The sequence below is a fragment of the Macrosteles quadrilineatus genome, unplaced genomic scaffold (genome assembly GCF_028750875.1).
Source record: "Macrosteles quadrilineatus isolate MER2022 unplaced genomic scaffold, UCM_ALF_1.0 Scaffold_1__1_contigs__length_201487025, whole genome shotgun sequence".
Classification (NCBI taxonomy): Eukaryota; Metazoa; Arthropoda; class Insecta; order Hemiptera; family Cicadellidae; genus Macrosteles; species Macrosteles quadrilineatus.
The window spans coordinates 64,442,464-64,455,656 of NW_026542594.1; positions in this window are offsets into that span (position 1 = coordinate 64,442,464).

Sequence of the window (13,193 nt, forward strand, 5' to 3'; positions counted from 1 at the left end):
TATCATGAAGTTTTTTGTAAAGTTTCCCTTTTTTTATTAAAAGATACTGTTATTTGAAAATTAATTAAAAACTGTTTTGTATAACAAATCCAAATTTAAAACAGTAAAATTATAAATTTAAAATCATTGTAGTTTCATGCAGTTTTGTAAATACAGTATTTGAAATACAATAAGTTAATCATGTAAAATAATGTGTGTATGGGTATGGTATGGGCATGGATATTTATGGTGACAACTGTTGAGTTATTGTTAATTGTACCTATATGTTTGGATTTTTAATTTTAGCGTCACAAAATAAAGAATCTTAGGGACAGTAATTGAAAGGATTTAGGACGGAGAAAGGTTCAGTGCTCGCTATTTTGTTTAATTAAACATCCAAGTTGTAATTATTTGTTAACTACGATGTAAAATTGTCAACATATAAATGAAGTAGTTAAAAAATGCCTTATTTTTTGGGCGAGCAATTCAATGGAACAATCACCGTCCCCCTAACACCCCTTTTTTTTTACTTATTTAGGAAGGTAAAGATGCTCTCCTTATTAAAATAAATATTTTTTGTCTTAAATTGACTGCTTTTATTTTTGTAATACCAAATATACCCACTTTGCCCCCTTTACAAGGAGGGCAATAAACCCCCCTTGTAAGTACAAAGGGGGGGGGGTGTTAGGGAGCGAGAATGGTTGCATTGAGTTTCTTGCCCCAAAAATAGGGGGTACACATAATATCGGTACCCCTGCATCATTACAACATACCAACTCCCCAGAGCCATATATGTATAGATTAGATGCAATGGTGTTTTTGTTCCCTAAGGGGAAAAGAGGGTAAGAGGGGGGATAAGTTGTACAAAGTGGGTATATTTGGTATTACAAAAATAAAAGCAAGCTATCCAAAACAAAAAAAAAGTTGATTTTAATTTGGGGGGCATTTACACCCTCTAATGAGTACAAAAGATAGGCGTTTGTCTATACAAATTGCTAGTAGCTTATGACCTATGCTTATGCTTCAACCATTAACATTTCCGTTATGGCACAGAAAGTCTTCTGTGGTTAAGGGCAGAAAATCCCATATGGCCGGCGGTCCTGCTGACTCTTAATATGAACATGATACAGTAGTTGTTGAGCATACTACAACCCTGATTTTGTTTTACAAATACCTGAACGGCTAAAGCGATTGGCTTGAAATTTATAGCACAGTCATAGTTACCAACTATGGGAAGGTATAAATATCTTAAATGGTACAAATCGGACTAAATGGCTAATTTTCTCTCAGCTAATTTTTCAATTTTAGAAATTTAACATGGGCCTTATTGGTTTACACTAGCAGAGTACCCGTCCTTCGTACGGGGTTGGCATATAAGTTTAAAATGCTTATTGCAGTTATACTCAAGCTTTGCGTTTGCAATGGGGGAGGACAAAGTTTGATCAAATTTGCTTCTTTAAATTGACGGTATATACACATCTACCATAGCCATAATAATATTCTACCACTTAACGTAAACAATAAAGAAATAGTTTATAATTAAAAATACTTTTTAAAAATGTCACGTTTTTAAACGCACTAAAAAGTATAAAATAATTTATAAAATGTTGAGAGAATAAATACTTGTAAGATTTAAAACGAAAAACGTGGGACGCATGCTGAAACTTCACCTATTGAACTATTACGATCTATTGCATGCGCCCCATGTTTTTCGTTTTAAATCTTACAAGTATTTATTATCTCAACATTTTATAAATTATTTTATTTTTTAGTGCGTTTAAAAACGTAACATTTTTAAAAAGTATTTTTAATTATAAATTATTTTCTAGTTTTTAGTCTTTAATGTGTAAATATGTTAAATCCATTTTATATAGCCTCTTAATATATAAGCAAAACCCTAAACCTTATTATCTGTAATCAGATGTTTTATCTTGTCATTGAAATTATGCAGAACCTGCGAAACGGCACACGGAAGATTTCTCAGGTGCCGTTTGATGTCACTAACTGCTGACGTCACTTTGAGGGAACACCAATACCGCAACGATACGGTTTTGAGCCATCGGCCTCGTTGGTGCAGTGGATAGCGTTGCGGGCTGATAATCCGAATGTTCCGGGTTCGAATCCCGCCGGCGGCACTAACTTTTTATCAACAATTTTTTCATATCAGCAAGTTTGGTTGGTTTGGTTAGGTTATTACAGTTTAATTTTATAATTAAAAAATTATAAAATTGAATTTTAGGCAATTATAATTTTATTTTATGAACAAAACTATTTTTTAGATTGGTAAACCTTTATTCGATTTTTCCATTATCAGCACGTTTGGTTAGTTTGGTTAGGTTATGACAGTTTAATTTAATAATAGAAAATTATAAAATTGTCTGTTTCTTCAGACGCAGCAGTTAGTGACGTCAGCAGTTAGTGACGTCAAACGGCACCTGAGAAATCTTCCGTGTGCCCCACCGCAGAACCTGTACCTCTTAACCCTGCTCTTCTGTCAAATTTAAGAATTTACAGCTGACTTAAATTAATTTATATGTTTACATTCTTTTAAAATGTAAACATGAAAAATTTGGAAGCCAAAGGGGCGTAGCCCAAGGGAAATATGAAAATTAAATGATATAATGATGCAATGTCTTCCATTTGTGAGCTATGTTTCAAGTTTCAAGTCTCTAGCTCGTCGGGAAGTTAGTATAAAATTGATTTCAAAATTTGTACTGGACAAGAAAGCGAGCTAATAAAAACGTTTTAAAATAAATTATTAAAATTCACAAAAAGTCACAAATTATTCATGACGTTAAAAACATAAACATAACTGTAAACAATCATAATTTAACAGTTCTCATTGTGTATCACATTTTTGTTGCTGCTTGGTTCAAATTAGCTGTTTACATAAATACAAAAACAATTATAGTGCTGCACCCTGGTATATCTTATAACTTTTTAATGCTTTTGTATATCATGGAACCAACTTTTTTAGTTGAAACAGCTGACTAAATTCTTTAATTGCCTTTAAATATGAATACTCATAAGATTAACATGGAGAACTACAGAGCCACTGGGGCGGAGCCCGAAAGGATTTTTGAGATAACAATATGCCTATATGTGAGCTATCATTATGCCAAATTTTAGCCCAATCCGTCCAGTGGCTTATGCGCGATGGAACTTCAAACAAACAAACACACAAACTTTCACATTTATAATACTAGCAGAGTACCCGTCCTTCGTACGGGGTTGGAATACAATTATAAAATGCTTATTGCAGTTATACTCAAGCTTTGCGTTTGCAATAAGGGAGGACACAGTTTGATAAAATTTTCTTTTTTAAATTTACAGTATTCTATAGTATTAGAACCATCTACCATAGCCATAATGTTCTACTACTTAAATTATTCATGAAATGAAAAACATAAACATAACTGTGAACAATTCTACGTTGACAGTTCTCATTGCGAATCACAGTCTTTTGTTGCTGCTTGGTTCAAAGTAGCTGTTTTCATAAATGAAATAAACGGTATCAGCATTCTGACACATACTTTCTCCCATAAGTTTGTCAACAAAACCGTGTGTAAGCGGTGACAGTAAATATACGGAAATGGGATTTGTATAGTTTTCTACAGGATTTAAAGGACTATAACATACTAAATTTTTATCAAAATAGTTTGAGCCAATTTTGGGAAAATCTGATTTTCTGTTATTTTATGGGGGTTTTGTGGGAAAATAACATAATTTACAATAACTTTTGAACCATAATTTTTACAGAAATGGGTTTTGTACCACTTTGTTCAGAATTTAAAGGGCTACAACATACTAAATTTTTATCAAAATTGTTCGGGCCATTTTTGAAAAAATCCGATTTTTCCGGTTTTTTATGGGTTTTTATGGTAAAATCCCCATTAAAAATCAAAATTTCAAAAAAATGAAAAAAACGCCTGGAGATACCATGGATTATAACCTACATACCAAATTTCATCGAAATCGAACCACAGGTGTAGTCTCTAGCTCTGTACACATCCAGACACACAGACACACACACACACACACAAACACACACACACACACACAGACATCACTTCGAAAACCACTTTTTTGGGTCCAGGGGGACCCAAAACGAATATATCCACTCAAAACTCAGACTCGAAAATTTTGACGAAAACAATACTTTCTCCATATACTATGGTATAGGGGGAGAAAGTAAATAAACGGTATCAGCATTCTGACACATACTTTCTCCCATAAGTTTGTCAAAAACCTTTATCATGTGTAAGAGTGGTGAGAGTAAATAACTGTAGGCCTATACGCAAATGGGATTTGTACAATTTTGTTCAGAATTTAAAGCATTATAACATGCTAAATTTTTATCAAAATAGTTTGAGCCAATTTTGGGAAAATCTGATTTTCTGTTATTTTATGGGGGTTTTGTGGGAAAATAACATAATTTACAATAACTTTTGAACCATAATTTTTACAGAAATGGGTTTTGTACCACTTTGTTCAGAATTTAAAGGGCTACAACATACTAAATTTTTATCAAAATTGTTCGGGCCATTTTTGAAAAAATCCGATTTTTCCGGTTTTTTATGGGTTTTTATGGTAAAATCCCCATTAAAAATCAAAATTTCAAAAAAATGAAAAAAACGCCTGGAGATACCATGGATTATAACCTACATACCAAATTTCATCGAAATCGAACCACAGGTGTAGTCTCTAGCTCTGTACACATCCAGACACACAGACACACACACACACACACAAACACACACACACACACACAGACATCACTTCGAAAACCACTTTTTTGGGTCCAGGGGGACCCAAAACGAATATATCCACTCAAAACTCAAACTCAAAAATTTTGACGAAAACAATACTTTCTCCATATACTATGGTATAGGGGGAGAAAGTGAAAAATATAGTGCTGCACCCTGTTGGTAAATCTTATAACTTTTTCATGCTTTTCCATATCATAGAACCAACTTTTTTAGTTGAAACAGCTGACTAAATTCTTTAATTCCCTTTAAATACAAATACTCATAAGGTTAACATGGGGAACTACAGAGCCACTGGGGCGGAGCCCGAAAGGATTTTTGAGATAAGAATATGCCTATATGTTAATCGGGAATGTAAGCTATCATCATGCCAAATTTCAGCCCAATCTGTCCAGTGGTTTATGCGTGATTGAACTTCAAACAAACAAACAAACACACAAACTTTCATATCATACTAATATTATAAATGTGAAAGTTTGTGTGTTTGTTTGTTTGTTTGTGTGTTTGAAGTTCAATCACGCATTAACTACTGGTCGGATTGTGTTGAAATTTGGTATGATGATAGCTCACATTCCCGATTAACATATAGACATATTCTTACCTCAAAAATCCTTTCGGGCTCCGCCCCAGTGGCTCTAGGGTTTCCCATGTTAACCTTATGAGTATTCATATTTAAAAGGAATTAAATAATTTTGCCAGCTGTTTCAACTACACAATTTGTTTCTATGATATTCAATAGCATTAAAAGGTTATATGGTTTACCAACAGGGTGCAGCACCATTAGTTCTTTATACATTTATGACAACAGCTAATTTGAACCAAGCAGCAACAAAAACCTGAGTGTGAGAACTTTACTTCTTTCTATTGTTTAGGTGAAGTGGTAGAACATTATGGCTATGGTAGATGTTCTATATATTATAATATACCATAGATTATAGTAAACCAAATTTTCTCAAAACGTGTCCTCTCTCATTGCAAACGCAAAGCACGAGTATTTTACTACAATAAGCATTGTATACCAACCCCGTACGAAGGACGGGTACTCAGCTAGTTAGCTATATTTATATTAAAGGAAGTTTGTTTAATAAATAATTTTTGATAGTGTGTAAATAAGGAGTTTTATTTTTTAAGTGCGTAATTCATTAACTTATTGACTTTCGTTTTTTCTAAAGTGTGTTTATTTACTTCACTCTCATTCATCACCTTACACACACACACAAACTAATAACTGTGTGCGAAGCGATTGTTGAAAATGTGAGGAACTGGGACTACTTCTCAATCTTATTCTCTACGACAGTGATGGGAATAATTACCTCAATTCCAGGGAATACTTCTATTAAATGTCTAAGCCGTTTACCTTTGGTAGGTTGTAGCTTCAACCCTATTCAAATTTGTTTTCGAGGTTTATCGGAATAGTGTGAATTATATGTCAAATTTGGTGATGAACGTAATCCCGTGAAAAGACTCAAATTGACACAATCCCTGTCTTTGACGTTTTAGAGCCACAACAGCCTGTTTCTCCTAATACGCATCTGAGTACGCAAGCAAAAGGTATAAACAAACTCATCCTGAAATACATTTGCCAAAGATTCAATGGATGGTGAAACATCTATTAACAAGAAATATCATTCGAAAATAGACTATGAAGGAGATAGCTCGGTGGCGATAGGTACCGGTAACATGAAGTTCAAATAATAAGTACTGAGAAGCCTTAAAATGGAAAGAATAAACACCGGGCATGTACTGCAATGGTGGTAAAGTGTAGCTATTACCTTTAAAGCACCTACCTAAACCTTTATGCCTTTAAACCTATATGGTCATGGGCAACCACCCTGAGCATACACACTTTATGGACCGGGTGAGACATTATAATAGCTGCTTTAATATGACATCGATTGGAGCAAAACAGGTTGTAGCTGAATTGATGACTGAAGGCTGTTGGAACTTAAACACTAATCTATTAAAAATTTCAACCAATCTGAAAGTTTCCGTAGCGAAGCACGGGTATTCCGCTAGTTTATAATATTAGTAAGATTAGTAAGATTGGTCACTAAGACATTATTCAGTCTGACACGAATTAACTTCTCCATCAATTTGCTGATGGTGTCAAGCATACACAATGGGTGGTAAGAAGAGGGGGTTCCCGGTGCACTCTTTGCCTTGGGGATCAGGACAATAAGGCTAGCCACCTTCCACGCCGTCGTAAATACGCCGTCCGCCAAACAGGCATTGAACGTATCCGTAGTAGTTATGGATTGTACTCAACGATGAGCTTGAGGATTTCCGCAGGAATGACATAAAGACCGGGTGCTCTTCGATTCCTCAGGAATCGGACAGCGGAGGTAAGTCCATCTTCCCGAAAGGTTGAGAACGTGCCAAGATCCCTGAATTCTCTAGTAGGTCGCGCTGAGTGCTTTGAAAACAACGAGTAGGTGACAGCAGCCGGCAGCAGGTTCCATGACCACAGGTGGAGAACGAGTCCCTAGCTTTTGAGATACTATCTTGTAGCCCATCCCCCAGGGATTGTTGTCAACGTCCTGACACAGTTGCTTCCAGCACCTGACCTTACTCCGGTTGATTGCGGAGATCTCGCCTAGCGACCTCGACCGATCTGGCATTGGCTTCAGGCTGGTTTCTGGAACGCTGCTTCTCGTCGGAGGCTAAGGTATCTGGTATCTTATCCGGAGTTCTGAAATCTCGGGTGTCCACCAGTAAACTGGCTTATTCTCGCGGCGGGCGGAAATCCTGGGCATGGTACAGTCAAACACCAAAAAAATTAGACACAACGTCGACGTGGCGCTAAATATTCGGCACTACCAATGCCCCCAACAGTTTAAACCGGCCGATACGTCCCCGAAAGGTGTCTCGGCAAAGACGACCGAGGTTCCAACGTCGAGGCAAATGTGCTGAGCTGGCATATGGATGCCTGCGCTCAGGAAGTACCCCGAAAACAATTGCATGGTAATTGCTTGCAGAGTAGTCTTCGGAGACTCGCCAGTCAGTGATCTGATTGGCTAGGCTTTTAGATGCCAGAGAGATATCAGGGATCATATCTCCATATCCCGGGCGATGGAAAGTGGAGAAATTGTCTGTGTTTAGGATATGAAGACCCAGCCTGGCTGCCATCTCTATAAAACATATCGTCCCCTTGTGTTTGTTTGGGGTTGACCTTTGAGACAAAGATCTTCATCTCACTGGATTCCCCGAGGACAGTCTTGACTCCAGTAGAGACCTCTTCCTCAGTCGTGAGTTCATCGAGGTCCCTCACTTCCAAAGTCGACTTTGCCATCTTGTCACCAGGTTAGAAAACAGACTGATGAGGGGTGTTCTTCTGCTTGCCCTTCCGTTTCGCAACAGTCACCCACTCTCCTGGTTTGTATCCATCGACCTTCTTTTTCTTCTCAGTGACAGGCTCAGCTTGGCTTGAGGTGGAACGCTTAGAGCTGGCCGCAGTTGAGGGACTGAGACGTCTGTTGTCATGGTGAGGTCTGCATCGACGTAGACACGATGATGGTCCTTTCACAAGACTTCCAAGACTTGCGGAGGTGGAGGATGTGGTTAAGTATGACTCCAGCTTGGTAATCCCAGTCTTAACGTCTTTGTTCACGTTCCTGTCAGCGTGTCGCTGACTTCATCTGACTGAGAGTGTCAAAACACTTCGTCAGGAGGTCCTCCTCCTCCTGCCTGGCCAGTGTGATCACGGCCTCGTATGGTGAGCCGTTTTTCACTGTCCTGCTCTGGCAGAGTTTCCGAGAGCGGCGATCGATTGGCACTCGAAGTGAATAAAGAACGGGCGCGAACATGGGAACAACTCAAACGACCGAAGTTTTTCTTGCACAATTGAAATGTTTTCTTTTTGGTTGTGTTCTGCCATTTTTTCAATTGTTCCCCCCCATGCTGTGCCCTCGTGGGAATGTCACCCTGGTTCACCTCATGCACGGCTAATAAATATACTCTATGCTCTGCGCCCCCTAAACCCAGAATGCTACAGACAAGGCAGAGCCCCAGCCCCCCAGGGCCGCAGCAGGGCCCTATCCAGTCAGCATCCGGCACTACTACGGCCAAGGAGATTTTCGCTGGATGATAGGGCAGCCAGGTCATTGCCAGCTAAGCTGACCCGGGCCCCAGTACTATCCGGCAGCCTGGGATGTGCAAGAAAGACCCAGATTTAAGCTGTGTACCCTCTACCTGAACGGACGTCCAACGTATTGGACACGGAGCCATACACAAGAATAGACCAGACTGATTTGTACAAATTTTGTCTATTGATTTTAAACGGGAAATGTTGGTATGCAGAGGAGACACTAAAATAATGGGTGCGCTCCCCGCCTCCCCTTTTAGTCGACTCTTAAGACGAGCAGGGGATACTGCGGTCTATATTCTAATGCCAGAGCCGCACAGCAAGACTTTAGATACAGTGAGTAGACAGTTAGTAGGTATCTTATTTACGTTAAACAAAAATGCAGCAATTACTTTGGCGATACTGCAAATAGGCATCTCAGTAATGTACACCAAGATGTACCATTCACTTTTGTATTCTCAAAATAGATATCCCATTTATGTGAACCAAATAAATTGACTATTAGATATTGCAAGTAGACATCTCATTTACTAGAAACAGGTGATGCAACATTGACTTTGGATATTGCAAATAGACACCCCATTGATTTAAACCATAATAAAACATCGACTTTGGATACTACAAGGATATTATCATTATTATTATATTATTGTTTTTATAATAATAAAACAATAACAACCAAATCAAAACAAATACAATATACTAATTTGACAGTTTACAATCAGGTGATCTTTTGTTTGCAATCCGAGTGACGTCAGAATGTGATGGGAATATGCCGTTATACGCAAAACATATGTATCAGTGGGCGCGTTCTGCGAACATGTACCGGTGCACCGGTGCAAAAAATGTGTCGTTCTGGAAGACCGGTGATTTAACCTGGCAGACAGCTATTTCCTATTTTTCCTCCACCGGTGCAAGATTTATGCACCGGAGAAATTGTGCGGTTCATAATACACCGGTGGCCTCTGATTGGTCAGTTTCTTTGACAACAGTTTGCAGCTACGGCAAGATGGCGGGTCTACCGAATAATGTTCATTAGTTTTATAGGTTATGTTGCGTAATGAGTGAAAATTTGTTCAATGAGGGGGTTATACTACGTAATAAATAATAATTTTCAAATATTTTTCCCGTCTGTTTGTTTGATTTAAATATTATAAAGCAAATAGTAGGTGAATGTTTAAATTATAATCCGATGTGCACCGTAAACCGGTGACTAACCGTTCTGGGATACCAAAGACTCTTGCCCCGGGGCGGCCGGCACCGGTGAGTATAAGTCACCGGTTAATCTGCACCGGTTGACTCTCGAAAAGGTTCGGCTCAATATTACAAGCAGACTACTGCGATATGCAAAACACATTTTGTACACAGTTCATCAGGAACGCATTGACCAGTAAATTTTATTGACTTTGAAGGTAGGTATATCAAATTGTATGTTTCAAATTAGGTATGGGAGTTTATAATAGGATAATAACCAAACTAAAACACCGTCTCTTGTCTGCAGTCTAGCCAAACGTGCTCCTCCTCTGAATGATGAGCCGGTGAAGTTGTTTGGATTCACACTCGACCAAAAACTAACCTGGAGTGACCATATAGACCAAGTTTGCAGTAAACTATCGAGGCTGCTTCCTGGCTTCTGAAACTGAGATATCTGGTCACCTGTTGAGCATGTATCACGCAATTTTTCATTGCCATGTGAGCTATGGTATTGCTGTGGGGACACGCACCCGTGACCGAAGAAATATTGATCCTGCAAAAGAGAGCTCTGAGAATAATCATCTACGATGATTTGGCTCACTGCAAGCCTATTTTTGACGGGCTGGGCATACTTACAGTGTTTAGTCACTAAATCCTCGCCTGCATAATACGTGTTAGACAGTATTGAGGAGTTTCCTACCAGAGCAGCAACACGTACGCACGTCAACATCTTTACTAGGCATCGTACTCGACTAGATGTCCCTAAAGTTAGGCTGTCAAGGACTCAGAAGGCCTTCAGTAATGGATCAATAAATTTATTCAATATAAAGCTGCCAAACTCCATCCTGCACCTTGAAAAAATTAAACTCTTTAAGATGGTTACAGCGTATCTCAAAGACAAAGCCTAACTTACTACCGGTACTCGCTGAAGGAGTACTTTAAAGACCCGCTATTAGGCCTAGGCTGAAGTATGCCTGTCCACAGCCTCAGTTTTATGTCAATTGTATTTGTATGTTGTATATGCGTAAATAAGTGATTTCAGGTTTTTAATGGCGCCATCAATCCCCTATGAGGTAAAAGATGAAGAATCGGTAATAAGGCAAGTAAGTATTCTCCTCATACTATTAAACGTTAATGTTACAACTATTGAAACAAAATGTTCTCTATAACCATAGATAAAACCTTTGACTATTATAAAACATACTCCCTTCGTGGTGGTTGGTAGTCTATGCTATAACCAACGCTGAAATATTCACGCGCAAGGTCGTTTCCCTTTCTTGTTTTGGCACCGTGTTTCCGAGCGTGATTTTATTTACCTCTTCCGTTCAGTAATCCGTTCTGCTTTTTACTTTCTCCCTCTATACCATAGTATATGGAGAAAGTATTGTTTTCGTCAAAATTTTCGAGTTTGAGTTTTGAGTGGATATATTCCCCCTGGACCCAAAAAAGTTTTCGAAGTGATGTCTGTGTGTGTGTGTGTGTGTGTGTGTGTGTGTGTGTGTGTGTGTGTGTGTGTGTGTGTTTGTGTGTGTGTGGGTGTGTGTCTGGATGTGTACAGAGCTAGGGACTACACCTGTGGTCCGATTTCGATGAAATTTGGTATGTAGGTTCTAATCCATGGTATCTCCAGGCGTTTTTTTTTCATTTTTTTGAAATTTTGATTTTTAATGGGGATTTTCCCATAAAAACCCATAAAAAAACTTGAAAAATCTGATTTTCTCGAAAATGGCCCGAACGATTTTGATAAAAATTTAGTATATTGTAGCCCTTTAAATTCTGAACAAAATGGTACAAATCCCATTTCTGTAAAAATTATGGTTCAAAAGTTATGGTAAATTATGTTATTTTCCCATAAAAACCCAATAAAATAACGAAAAATAGGATTTTAGAAAAAAATCCTGTTTTATTTTAACATAGTATGTTATGGTCCTTAAAGTTTTGATAGTTTTTTCATTTTTAAAAAATTTTAATTTTTAATGGGAATTTTCCCATAAAACCCCGTAAAATAACAGAAAAATAGGATTTTCCCAAAAACGGCCCGAACGATTTTGATAAAACATTTGTATGTTATAGTCCTTTATATTCTGAACAAAATGGTACAAATCCCATTTCTGTAAAAATTATGGTTCAAAAGTTATTGTAAATTATGTTATTTCCCCATAAAACCCCATAAAATAACGGAAAAATCAGATTTTCACAAAAATGGCCCGAACGATTTTGAAAAAAAATAGTATGTAGTCCTTTAAATTCTGAACAAAATCGTACAAATTACATTTCCGTATATTTACTTTCACCGCTTACACATGATAAAGGTTGTTGACAAACTTATGGGAGAAAGTATGTGTCAGAATGCTGATACCGTTTATTCTTCTCGTCTGCTGAGTGCTGAGTGCTGACTTGTGCCCGTGTGCCGTCTTCTCTTCCAAACACACACACTCTCTCACTCTCTCTCTCTCCCTCTCCCTCTCACTCACTCCCAACCCATCTCCCATCAGCACAATTTGTTTTTCAGGTTTTGCCGACAGCGTCATTTAGAGGCTTCTGATTGACTAACTTATAACGAAGGTTTAGTAATTGGAAAATTATTTTTGTTCATAGAATAAAATTATAAATGCCTCAAATTCAATTATATATTTTTTTTATTATGAAATTAAACCGTCATAACCTAACCAAACCAACCAAACGTGCTGACAATGAAAAAATCTAATGAAGGTTTATTAATCGAAAAACTAGCTCTGTTCATAAAATAAAATTATAAATGCCTCAAATCCTATTTTATTTACCTTTTTGGTATATAAAATTAAACTATCATAACCTAATCAAACTAACCAGACTTGCTAATAATGAAAAATCAAATGAAGGTTTAACCGAAAAAATATATTTCTGTTCATAAAATAAAACTATAAATGGGTCAAATTCAATTTCATAATGTTTTAATTATAAAATTAAACCGTCATAACCTAACCAGACCAACCAAATTTGTTGATAATGAAAAATCCAATATAAAAAACTGGTGCTACGGGTGGGATTCGAACCCGGGTCCTTCGGATCATCAGCCCACCACTCTATCCACCACACCACCGATACCGTAAAGCACGGGTCACACTAGGCTGTTTGCCAGCCGCTGGTGATCAGCAGCTGGAACCAGCATCACCGGCCTACCAATCCAGGCT